The following is a 12,264-nucleotide window of genomic DNA, read 5'->3' as shown; positions in this document are numbered from 1 at the left end:
CAACATACAATCAATACCCTGCTCCCGCCACTGCAGTAATTCACAGTGGAAGGTTTATTTTAAAAACACTCATCGGGTAAGTTTGGTTTTCTTCGAGACGGGGAAGAAAGGCTGCCTCCAGATTTGGAGAGGATAAATAATTCAATGCCTGAATGCCAAGGGCAGTGTGCACACATCCATATGGCAGGGACAATGCAGACAGTAATATATGCTGCACATCACCACCCTGACAGTGCCTTCAACCCTGACCTAGAAAAAAACATCACTTTCTTCTGACTCCAGCAGCCAACTCCCTCCCCGGCGCTGCCACCCGCTCGCTGTGGGGTTACCGTGGGGAAGCATCTCCCAGTCCCTCGGCCTTCCCAGGCTGCAATTACAGCCTCTGCTCACAACAGCTACACGGCACGGAGCAGCGCGCCTTACTCACACGGTGAACTCCAGAAAACGGGAACAAACCCGAGGAGAAGGAGGTTTCAGACGTCCTCTTTGGTAGCTCACGCCTTCCCAGCCAGCACTGAGAGGGGCAGGAAAAGCCAGGATGGTTTCTCAGACGTGAGGTCTGGCGAGACGCCGGCGGGGCCCCAAGGGAGGAGGAGGAGCAGAGGGAGCAGGGAGGCTGCTCCTGCCGAGAGCCGGCACCCACCCAAACCCTGCACGGGGCTGCTGAGCCAGGGGGGTCCCGTGCCATCCTCAAGGGACACAGGACCACATGGATCATGTTGGATAGACACATTACCACAGAGATCCCACTGGATGTACACACAACCACAAAGACCACATTGGATGCACGCAGCACCAAACAGACCATGTTGGATGGACAGAGGACCACAAAGACCCCCCCTGGACAGACATAGAACCAAACCGATCGTGTTGGATGGACACGGGACCACAAAGAACCCATTGGACAGACACAGAACCATGTAAGTCATACAGGATGGACACAAGATCATTTAAATCATGTTGGATGGACACAGGACCACACAGAAGACCACCTCTTGCCCCACAGAAGCGGGAAGAGACTGCTCACCAGAGAAACCATCCCTCCTATCCTCCACGGCCCTCATGGACATCAAGCCTGCAGCCACACTCATTTCACACTGCCAGAATTAACCATCACACATCACCCTGCCCCACTGTCCTAGTTTGATGATTTGATAACTCCACTACATCCTACAACTTGAAGAAAACATTAGAATCAAGACAAATAATTCTGAAGCCCAAAATACCTGATATAATTAACTGCACCTTCTAACATGATTATTTCCTTTCCTGACCCCAATTATTCCTTCAGTTTATTAAAGAGAACTCAAATACAGAGCAACATTAACACCCCAAAGAGTCACATAAACAGAAAAAAAGTCTGAGGGCACCATTACAAACAGACTTAATGGAACTCCAAGATTGGAAATGGATCTTGAAAGCTGTCAGATCAAAGCAAGATCTTTCTCGTCTAAGGACTGAATTACCCTCGGAGCCACAGAGCTAATACCATCTATAAAAATATTTTGCTCAAATAAGTGAAGAACAGCAGCTTTTCATCTGTCAAAAGGTGCGAGGCTTTTATGGGATTAGCCATTCCACATGCAGCATAAAAATTAGAGCAGATTTTTAAAAGCCCCCAGCTCAGCTGACGGAGACTCCACAGCCCAACGTGCACCCGCTTTCTTCACATGCACTCCACGCCGAGCAGATTTTTCGCTGTTATTAGCATTTAAGCTTCTTTTTACTTTTTTTTCCCCCATACTCTCATAAAAGATTACAAATTGGCATCACTCATAAGCAGCCCCAGCTGAAGCACCACCACTCAGACTCAGAGAAATTAAGGCTTTTAACCACCCAACAGTTGCATGAGAAAATACACCAGAAAACACCAGTTCTCACACAGGAAAGCTTAAAAAGTGGAGTAGAATGTGCTCAAAACCAGCCTCCAGACCACGGGCACTGACAGCTTCCCACCCCCCTTCCCAGCAGGATTCCAAAGGCAGCACTTTGCCCAGATTTTAAGGCTACACAAACCTGCCTAGGACGCTTGTGATTTCAAATAATTGCCTACACAAGCTTTCCCTTAACATTGATGGGAGTATTTTTTATGGCCGCGCATCGGTGGCACACAAATTACGTAACACTTGGCTGAGAACCCTCCGAAAAAGCAGCTCTGTGCCGCTAATCCCTCACGCAGGAAGGAGGAAAATATTTAAAAGCTGCATACAAATCATTCCTGTGAGTGTCGTGCAGACTGGTTTAAATTAGATGGGGTAAAAATATATGTGATCACGAAACACTGGAATCTTTGCTATGGAGACACCGGTTCCTCTCCGCAGCCTTTTACAACCGAAGTACAGGGAATTCTCCCCAGCAATGGAGGGAGCACACAAGCACCTTTACTAGAGCTCATCGAGGAAATACGAGGAGAATAACAACCCCCATGTAAATATTTTCCAGTATTATTTGCTTTGCTGTACTGAAAAGCAGCAGTACCTGCCACTACTTGCTCTGGGTCTACCACCATTAAATCTTAATACCCAGGAGGAATTTCAATCCGTAAGGCAACTGCTGAGCCTGAAATTCAGGTACAGGGCAGGAAGAGGGGCAGACCTCCTCAGAAAGCCGTCACTCCATAATTTTACAGAACATAATTAACCAGCTCCAGCCCTGTGCCTTTCCTTCCCTCGGAGAAGGATTTCTTCACCGAGTAATTAGCCTGTCCCAGTTAAGACTCAAGTCACCACACAACATATTTTCCCCAAAACAAAGCCGCATGCACTATTTTAAAAAAATACTGCCATTTCCTCACAGCCACTTACATCTCTTCCCAGCTTTTGGCTTAGTCACTGCCTGGATCTAAAACTCACTGAAACCAACCTACCACTGTAGGAGCCTCTAAAACCCTGGGTTTATTCCCACACTGGAGACGCTTCATCATTCCAGAGAACTGCCTCCTTTTAATGTATAGAAAAGCTGGAGGTAAGGAAAAAAAAACCGCTTAGTACTTCAAACACATGTCCAAAAGCCACAACATAAAGACAAAGAGGACAGATTAAACGCTGTAAAGACACACTCGTCGGGAACCTTCCTTTGAAGTATCTGCAGGAAACACTGTCATCACGCAGCCATGTTACAATTACACAGTTAAAATAATCAGCACCAGTTGTAAGTAGCCCATCTGGTTCCCTGGAAAGGGAACACTGCTGGTACAGTATTGATTAACACGACGAGTCTCACTGACCCCAGAGAAACACATTTGTCTGCTCTGCTGAGCAGCGGAAGAACGCGGCACGACGCCGCGCTACGCTTCGCTTTGTTCACAAGCATTTGGGGGGACTTAGTCCATTAAAACACGAGTGGAAAATAAAATAATCTTATCAGGTTGCCTACCACACACGAAGGAAGAAATTAAGCCAAAGGGGTTTTGCTCTGGGGCTTTTTTTTAAGACTTCCTCCCCCATCCAAACCCAACCCTCAAACTGGACAATTTGCAGGTTTAAGTCTGAGAAAATGCTGTTGCAACATCATAAAAACAAAAAGCTGCCCATGAAAAAAAAAAAAAAAAAAAAAAAACACAGTTCACTCTGAGCCATGCTTTTTTATGAAATGGAGACACAGACAAGAGAGAAGAGTTCATTTCTAAAAGCAGAAGCAGAACTGAACAGCAAAACCAAGTGTGCAACACAAAACGCAACATCTCCAGTTTCCAGCCAGTCGCGGCAGCCAGCGCTGACATGGCCGGGGCTCCTCGGTCACTATTTACAACAAGAAGGAGGCAAAAAAGCGCTGGGAACTGAGGGCTCGCTGCGCTCCAAGCCCAGCACGCTGTTTGCTGCACGGGCAACTCGGTTTGCTGGGAGTTTCGCAAACCAACCAACCCCTGGCTCTGACTCAGACACCCCGGGGTGACACAAGCCCCGGCTCGCCCGGACGGGCTCACAGCAGAGCCCTTCTCCAGGCAGCATGTGCCCCGGCAGGTTTGGTACCTCCCGTAGGACTGACGAGTTCTCCTGGAACCAGGGGGACCCGGAGCGCTCCTGCATGGAAAGCGCTGAGCTCCACAAACCCCGACACCCCCAAGGCAGCGCAGACACGGCTTTGAGCCCTGGACCGGCTCCCACAGAGCCCCAGAGCTCGCCCACACAGGCACGGACCACCCCTCCGAGCCAGATCCTGCCCTGCCGAGCGCTTCCCACGGAAAGAAAGCAGGTCACGGAGCTCTGTAACCAAACGCCGTGCCCAGAGTTTCCCCGCCGAGGCGCAGGGCTCGCTCCGCATCAGGTTCCAAACCCCTCCACCACCTCACAGCCATCTCGGAGTGCTCCGACCTGGAATCTGCCAGAAAATCCAGCCTGTAAAAACGCCAACTTTTTCCCTTTTTAAGCTAATCGAGTTAAATATTGAGCTCCTGGTAGGGCACACACAAAGAATGTATCGATGCCGCTGGGAAACATGTGAGAGTTAATCTCCTTTTCCCTCTCCATGACTCCGTGGAGTGGTTTTCTCCCACAGAAAAAGGAAATAATTGGAGTCATTATATAAAAATGTTCCATTTTATGAACAAACCAAAAAAAAAAAAGGAGAAATACACTGAGCTCCAAGTTCCTTAAATTTATATAAATTTCAGGAAAGCACACAGCCACTACAAAGCAGTACAGATGTTTTCACCTAAAAACCTTTGCCTACAGAGAGGGTAAAAATGGTGTATATACCCCATTTCACAAGCCATCTCAGGAGGGAATTTTGCTTCAAGAGCTGCCTGGAATTTGCTCTCTGCCTATAGAGCCATGTCCCCAGTGGTGAGAGAGCACTTTGTGTACAAAACCAAGAGGGGGGAGGAACCCTTTCCTGCAACTGGATATCAAAACAGATCCCCAAGCCTGGAGGAGAAGCCAAGCCGTAAACACACGGCCCCTGTGCCTCAATGAAGGGCCCGTTCTGAGCCGCACACCCCGGACAGCTGCTCCCTCTGGGAAAGGGCAGAGGGCACCGAGGGCTCGGCTCATCCCGGCTCCCTCCGAGCACATTTGCCTTTCTAAACATGAATCCATCCCTGGGCTGGGGGAGGCTCGTCCTGGGCTGCAGCTGTTTGGGCTTGGGAGGCTTTTTTTTTTTTTTTCCCTCTCTTCCTTTCTGCTAAGGGGCAAAGGTGTCGAGCAGCCCCTCCCCGGCACACAAAGGCTCCTCGGAGGACAGAAACACGGAGCGATTTAAAGATTAAACGGGGAAATAAATAAAAGCCGCGGGGCTGGGGCCGGCTGGGCTCGGTGCGGCCCCGGCCCTGCGCACACACACGCAGGGCTAACGCCTACCCGGGGATGATGAAATGGGAAACGGAAATTACCATTTCAGACAACTTTTGGTATTGTTCCTCCCAGCACAGCGCTCACCCCAAAAAGCACTTCCCCCCCCTCCCCGCACCCCTGCGAAAAAAACATCCCCACCCCAAAAAACGGGGTCTGGAGGGCGGGGGGTGGGAAATGGGGCTGCGGGCTCGACACGGAGCTCCGAGTTCCTCCCACGGCTCCCCACGAGCCTACGCACCCCAAAACCCCGACCAGCCGCCGGGCTCTCTCCGCGGCCCCGCCAAGCCACCACCTCCCAGCCACGCTGCCTCTCCCTGCAGCCCCTTCACACCCCCTGCCCCCCGGGTGCCGCCCCGCAGCCCCCAAACAGCCCCTCATCTCCTTCGCCGCCCCCCCAAAACCCCAACATCCTCTTCCCATCCGCGCTGCGGCGCTTTCTTCCCTCCGGCCGACCCCGCGCCGCCCCCTCCCCGCACCGGGTCCCACCTCCCGCCGCTACCGCTGCCTCTCCTCGAACCCCCACCCCGGCCCGGTGCCCCTCTCCGACCTCTGTCCCCTCGGCCCCCCCCGCTCCGGGTGTCTCTCCCGCTGCCCCTCCCCCAGCCGCGCAGCCCCTCTCCGGGACCCCCTCCGCCCTCGGCCCCTCGGCCCCGGTGCCCCCCCCGCGCCATCCGCCCGCCGCCCCCCGGCGCTTACCGGTGCTCGGCGCTCAGCGGGCCAAGGGCAGCCCCGCGGCGGAGCGAGGCCTGCGGCTCGGCCGGCCCCGCCGCATAGAGGGGGGGGCTGCGGGGGGGTTGCGGGGCGGTTTTGGGGGGTCCGGGGGTCCCGGGGTCCGGCCCTAGCGCGGGGGGCGCGCGCCGTGGCGGCTCCGGGCCGCGCGCTCCATCCCCCGCGCGCCTCTGAGACGGCGCCGCTCATTGGCCCGATGAGACGGCGCCGCTCATTGGCGGACACGGCGATCCGGGGTGGGGGGAGGAGCCGCGGCGCCCCCCCGTCCTCCCCCCCCCCCCACCCCGGTGGCGCGCGGAGCCTGACGGGAGCGCGGTGGCGCGCGACGTGTCCCGGCAGCGCCGCCGCCCATTGGCCGCGCGCGCCGGGCGGCGCTTCCGGGGCGGGGCCAGCAGGGGGCGGGAGGGGCCCGGGGACCCCCGGGAGCGGGACCAGGATCGGCACCGGCAGCGAGAGCGGCACCGGAACCGGCCCGCGGGGGCGTGCGGCCTGTGCCCGGCACCGGGATCGGGATAGGCCCCCCCAAGGACTTGCGGGCTGAGCTGAGCCCCGGGACCGGGCCCGCCGCGCTGCCCCGGCATGGTGGGATCGCCGGAACGGGCCCTCCCCGGTTGGCAGTGGTCACGGGGCGGTGTTCGATGGTGCCGGTGTTGGCACTTGGGGCACCGGCGTACCCGAAACGCGTCGGGGGTGCTGGGGCACCTCTGCTCGCGGGGCGTTCCCCCGGTGCTCCTGCGGCACGCAGCGCTCCGCTCCCGGCCGGGGCCCAGCTCCTGCCACAGGCCCGTTACAGCTCCCGGTGCCGGCTGTGCCGCGGCTCTCCGAAGTGGCCGCGTTGGAAGTCGCTGCCCAGCAGGACACTGAGGGCTCGCACAGGTGCCCTGGTCGGGGCAGTGGGTGCCGGGCGGGACGGTGCCGCGCGGGGCTGCTCCACCAGCCCAGGGTGATGGCCCTGGAGAGCAAAGGGACAAAGGGACAGGCTGGGATAGCTGCTCGCTCCTGACCAGGTTGGGTTTTGGGCCTGATCCTTTCAAGTGCCGATCACACAACACCAAAAGGCTTTTGTGCAGTTTTTATGTGTAGGGTGCCTCCTAAGAAAACATTTTAAATATCTCCTTAACAGATCATCCCTGATGAATAATGTCAGTCATTCCTTCATTCTCCTGGAATGTTCCAAGGAACGACTGGACCTGGCACTCACTGCTCTGGTCTGGTTGACAAGGTGGCGATTGATTACAGGCTGGGATCCATCAGTCACAGATGGATATTGGGAAGGAATTCCTCCCTGTGAGTGTGAGCAGGCCCTGGCACAGGGTGCCCAGAGAAGCTGTGGCTGCCCCTGGATCCCTGGCAGTGTCCAAGGCCAGACTGGACCGGGCTTGGAGCAACTTGGGCTAGTGGAAGCCGTCCCCGCCCACGGCAGGGGTGGGACAGGATGAACTTGGAGGTTCATTCACCCCAAACTCTTCCACTGTTCTGTTGTGTGTCTATTCTGCACCACACATCTACTGCCCCAGCACCTCCGTGTCACCAAGGTAGCCGAATCCCAGTGAGGAATCCCGTCCGTGGAGCAGGTCCCAGCTGCGGTGCCCGCGGGGCCCTGGTGTGGGTGGCAGGGCTGCGTCACCACGATGCTGAGGATGGGGAAGCCTGGAGGCAGCAGCTCTGCCCATGACCTCATCCAGAATTGTCCTGGTTTTTAACCCCCCTCCGCCGGGAGCGGGGCTGTAACTGGGATCTCTCTTCTGGCATGTGCAGGGCCACTCCGGGTCACACACTTGGCAGCCTGGGGGACGGTTCTCATGTGCTGGGGGTGCCACAGGCCCCAGCAAGAGAAATCCCTGTGCTGGGCTCAGCAGGAAGGAGTGGCTCAGGAGCACGTGTCCGGCTCTGCTGTTAAATAACAGCAGGAGAGAGGTTTATTCTGAGCCTGTTAAGCTGGTCCTGTGTTCCACTTAGGCTTAGTCTTTTTATCTCTACCCATCTCCTTCCTCTGTAAGACCTACTAAACCAGTGAAAAGAAAGAGGTTGGGGTTTTTTTTGCTTCCTTTCCATTAAGCTTCTTGTCACAGCTCCCTGCAAACGCTGCAGGTGAGTGTTGGCCTCTGAACAGAGGGGAAATACATGTTTTCATTTCCTAAATATAATTGTCTGTAACTGCTTCCTTGACAACCTTGAATGTCATCCAGGTCAGAGATCCAGTGCTGGGGAGGAAGTTAAACCCTTTCTATGTCACCCTGACCTTTTTCTATTTGAACACAACAGCCTGGTTCAGGGAGGGACTTTCAAGTATTTAGGCAAGGGAAGCTGCTAGCAGGAATGGGAGGATTATTTCCTTGGGGGTTGTTGTCTTGGTTTTCTGGGTGAGACTTGTGTGATGGGGATGTTTAACCTGCCTGGGTTTGTTACCCTGGGCTGGCTTTTGCTCCTTAATTGCAATACTTAAGACAAAAAAAAAATTACAGTCAGTTGCTGAGCACCTTTATCCTTCGATAAAGGTTGTAAGCTCTTAAATCCTAAAATAAAACAAATACCCTGGTGCTGAAGAGGAAAGAGAACACTGTGTGAGGGCAGGGAAATTAGGCCGCTTGAGGAATGTGCTTTCAGGCCTATTTCTGTCTGTCGCAGTGAGCTAAAAGGACACTGACTTTGGGGACAGAGCTCCTGACCCTGCACGCCTTGCTCTGGCACTGCTCTCTGGCTCACTCTGGAGATGGCACCTGTGTCAGCTCCTCACCTGCTCCGGCAACCTGTGGGTGACCAAACTCGCCTCAATCCTTCAGCAGCTGTCTTGTGAAGGAAGGAACCATCATGCCAACCCTAAAGTCAGAAATTCCTGTGCTGTGCTGCTGTGGGTGCAGTTCCCTGCTGACTCAGCTCCGCTCAGGATGGAGGGATGGGGATCTATTTTTAATAGACGAAACAAGGTGTGATTTATGGCTGGGTGAATCCTGAGTGACCAGTCAGGTGCCAACATCACAGAGGCCAAGAGAATAAAACTCTAGAAGAACTTTGATTAGAAAAACCTTTACTTTAAAGCTTGGCTCATGTTTTAATTAATGTCATCTATTAACATTTTGAAGAGAAATGGGTTTGGCAAACCAAGCAGCCATTTGGGAAGGCAGTGAGGAGTACAGCTGCTGTACTGCAGCAGGAACCTCCCTGGCTCTGTACAGACTCAGTTTTACTAAATAAAGCTACTTTCAAGCCATCCTTGTATTTCTTTGCTGCTGTTGTTGTTAAGGACACTCCAACTTAAGCTGTTCCACCTGTGATACCATAAAGAAATAAAAGTCTGGGCTTTCACCTGCTTTACAGTGTGGTGGCTACTCAGAGCTCTACAAGATGTAATTAAGGCTAAACTCATGCAACAGCTCTCTCATATTCAAATCTGCGTTGTTTTGAAGGTCTAACTCCTTGGTACCTCTGGTTTGCCCCCCAGTCTGTGTGTTTTGAAGGTTTAACTCCTCAGTGCAGCCCACTGTGCACCCAGCTCAGTCCCAGTGAAGCACCAGGACTGGGATCAGGACAGGCAGAGCCCACAGCCCAGGAGCTGATGTAGCTCCTGTGCCTCCACAGCAGCAGCATTTTTGGATCCCTCAAAGCTGGGAGCTGCTGCTGTGGTGGATAAAGTCTGTTTGCAAGGCTCCTTACAGGACTTACACCTGTGTGAAGAGTGGTCCGTGGAGCTTTGTGCCTGGTGCATCCGCAGAGGATGGATTCCGGGGGAAGTGCTCTCCTGCTGCTGGGTAAACGCCTTGTATTGATGTTCCAGGTGTGAACTCATGACAACCCGGCTCTAATTACTGTTTTTATCATTCCTAATGACAGGCTTTGGGTTTCCAGGCTGCTTATGGATTTCAGGGGTGTGGAGTGACAGTTGCTCACTCGGAGCTTAGTGACCTCCTCCGGTCTGCGGGGTTTGGAGATGACTTCAGCCACCTCCCGCACACAGATGGACTCCCGGGCCTCTCCGAGCTCCGCACGCTCCAGCAGCTCTCTGGGGAGTGCACTCCCGCAGAGCAATCTGCTCTGAGCCACAAACAAGCCACTTCCCTCCCCCTGCTCTGCCCCTTACCCCGTCACCCTCGGAGCGTTGCTCCCTCTTCCCCGTGTTAGCTTTTCCGGAGGTTTCTAAGCCCCGGCTGGCAGACGGCACGGTGGCTGCTGCGGGGTGGCCGAGTCCCCGTGATCCCCTGCCTCCAGCCATCTGTCACCTGCCTGTCTTACACTCGCAGGGCTTTAGAGGTGACCCAAAGATAGAACTTGTACCCCGGTGCTGTGTCCCAGGCTCGCCCTGGGGCTGGGGAGGCTCTGTGCCCCAGGGAGGAGCAGTCAGTGTTGGTGCCATGCTGTCCTCTGCAATGGAACTGGAACTCGCTGTGATCCCAAGCTGTTCCTGGAGGAGAGAATAGGTGTGATGGGTTAGGACTGGCTCATGGAAAAAGGCTGAACAGCTCTTTCCTGGTGAGGAGTTTTACTGTGCTCGAGGGAAAACCATGTGGTCTTTTAAGCACATCCTTTGTTGCTGATCCTAAGGTTTTCCTGGGTTCTTGGCCTTGCTGTGCTGAAGGGGAGCATCTATCCCTTGACCTTGATTTGTCATCTGCAAAGAAGTAATCTAAAAAATCCCATCCGGTGCATGACCGAGATGCACAGTGCTGGGGGAGGCTGGGAACCTCCGGGCCCTCCGAGCCAGGGGCTTTGTCCTGCTGGAGCAAAGTCCTGGCTTAGCTGCTGGGGCACTTTTTCATCCTGTAAAAAGTCTGAACTTACCTTCCAGCAGCTTCAGCTCTGCATGTAATCCTTTGATTCATTGTTAAGAAGTCTGTGGATGGCACAGTGGCCATCTGATTCCAGGTATCCATTTACCCCGTTGGCAAAGTGCTGCGTGGAAATGAGTCAGGGATAAACTGGGGGGCTGAGGAACTTCCCGAGCCTCAGAGGGCAAGATTGCCTTACAGGAAGCATGGAAACAGGAGAGGTGACTTCTCAGACAGAGCAGAGCTGTGTTTCCAATGGAAACTGACTTCTCTTGGCCTGAAAAGAACAAGACATGGCTGCTAATGCTGCTTCCTGCTCCTAACCTGCTCAGGAGATAAACCAGGGATTTCGGCCTCCAATCCAGCACCTTTCCCCAGTAGTAAATAGATGTGGCATTACTGAGTGATGTCATGGCTGGAGCACATCCCAGCAAGGCCAAGCCTGGATCAGGTTATATCTGTCCTCTCAGAATATTGGCTTACTCCCAAAGGAGCATATTGTCAGTCCAAGGGCAGTGACTGAAGCCACCTTTCCCAAGGTCACCTCTGGCACGCACAGAGGGGACAGCCTGAGCTGCCCATGCAGGGCAGCATCTCCTGACTCTCCTTTCTGGCATCACTTTGCATTGGCACCAGCGAGGCAAAGACCCCCAGCCGTCCTTCATGGAGTCATGGAAGAGCTTGGGTTGGAAAGAACCTTAAAGCTCATCCAGTGCCACCCCTGCCATGGCAGAGACACCTTCACTGTCCCAGGCTGCTCCCAGCCCCAATGTCCAGCCTGGCCTTGGGCACTGCCAGGGATCCAGGGGCAGCCCCAGCTGCTCTGGGCACCCTGTGCCAGGGCCTGCCCACCCTCAAAGTAAATATAAATATCTATGTGTTTGTTCACTCCCTTTCCCTCGGAACACAGTTCAGTCCCTCACTCCCACCGCAGACACAAAGGCTGTTTTCTACCAGAGCCCACTCCTACCTCGGGCTGTCAGAAAGGGAACCTTCCTCAGCCACAGCTGCACAGGGAGGGAGCTGGTCTCTTTCCTCTCTCCTTAATAACACTGCAGAGGCCGTTCCTTCTTTTCCCAGGCATTACAATTACAAGGGATTAGGAGGGATAAAATCCCAGAGCCGGGCTGGTTGTGTGCTCGCACCACCAGACTCCAGTCTCAGGCCCCCCCAGTGGTGCAGATTGCAGCCTCTCTGCTATCCTTGTAGGGACCCTCTCGCCCCTCCCAAGCGTTTGTTCTCCTGCCTAAATAATTTGGGACCAGGCCAAGGCCGTGCCGGGCCCTGGCCACGCTACAGAGCCCTGAGAAAGCCGGGCTGGTGGGGACCCGTCTGCTCCAGGAGACGTGACCGGGCCGGCCCTGGCCTGGGGCTCGCCTGCAGCCCAGAGCCCGCCCGAGGAGAGGCGGGAGGGGACCGGCTCGGCCTGAGGCTCCGGACAGGGCCCGGCCCCGGAGCCCCCCGTTACCGGGGTAACGGCG

The 12,264-nt window shown here is 54.7% G+C and overlaps 1 protein-coding gene and 1 long non-coding RNA gene across 5 annotated transcripts in view; both read right to left on the bottom strand.

The window, feature by feature from the left end:
• Positions 1-6,255, bottom strand: part of ANKRD11 (ankyrin repeat domain containing 11) — a 132,479-nt gene extending 126,224 nt beyond the window's left edge. For all 3 annotated transcript variants that reach the window (XM_069027213.1, XM_069027215.1, XM_069027210.1), the window contains exon 1: positions 5,988-6,255. The gene's annotated coding sequence lies outside the window, so the exon portion shown is untranslated. The remainder of the gene's footprint in view (positions 1-5,987) is intronic.
• Positions 6,256-10,340: 4,085 nt separating this feature from the next.
• LOC138117113 (uncharacterized) lies at positions 10,341-12,160 on the bottom strand. Of its 2 annotated transcripts, XR_011154521.1 has the most exons (4): positions 11,754-12,160; positions 10,983-11,060; positions 10,797-10,907; positions 10,341-10,419 (listed from the first exon to the last, which is right to left on the bottom strand). It is a non-coding gene; the product is annotated as an uncharacterized lncRNA (long non-coding RNA). The 2 variants fall into 2 exon arrangements; XR_011154520.1 differs by having other exon boundaries at positions 10,797-11,060.
• Between the last annotated feature and the right edge of the window lie 104 nt (positions 12,161-12,264).

Source organism: Aphelocoma coerulescens, chromosome 11, assembly GCF_041296385.1.
Source record: "Aphelocoma coerulescens isolate FSJ_1873_10779 chromosome 11, UR_Acoe_1.0, whole genome shotgun sequence".
In the NCBI taxonomy this organism is placed as follows: Eukaryota; Metazoa; Chordata; class Aves; order Passeriformes; family Corvidae; genus Aphelocoma; species Aphelocoma coerulescens.
Note: the sequence above shows the minus strand (reverse complement) of the source record. Positions and strands in the feature narration are given on the sequence as shown.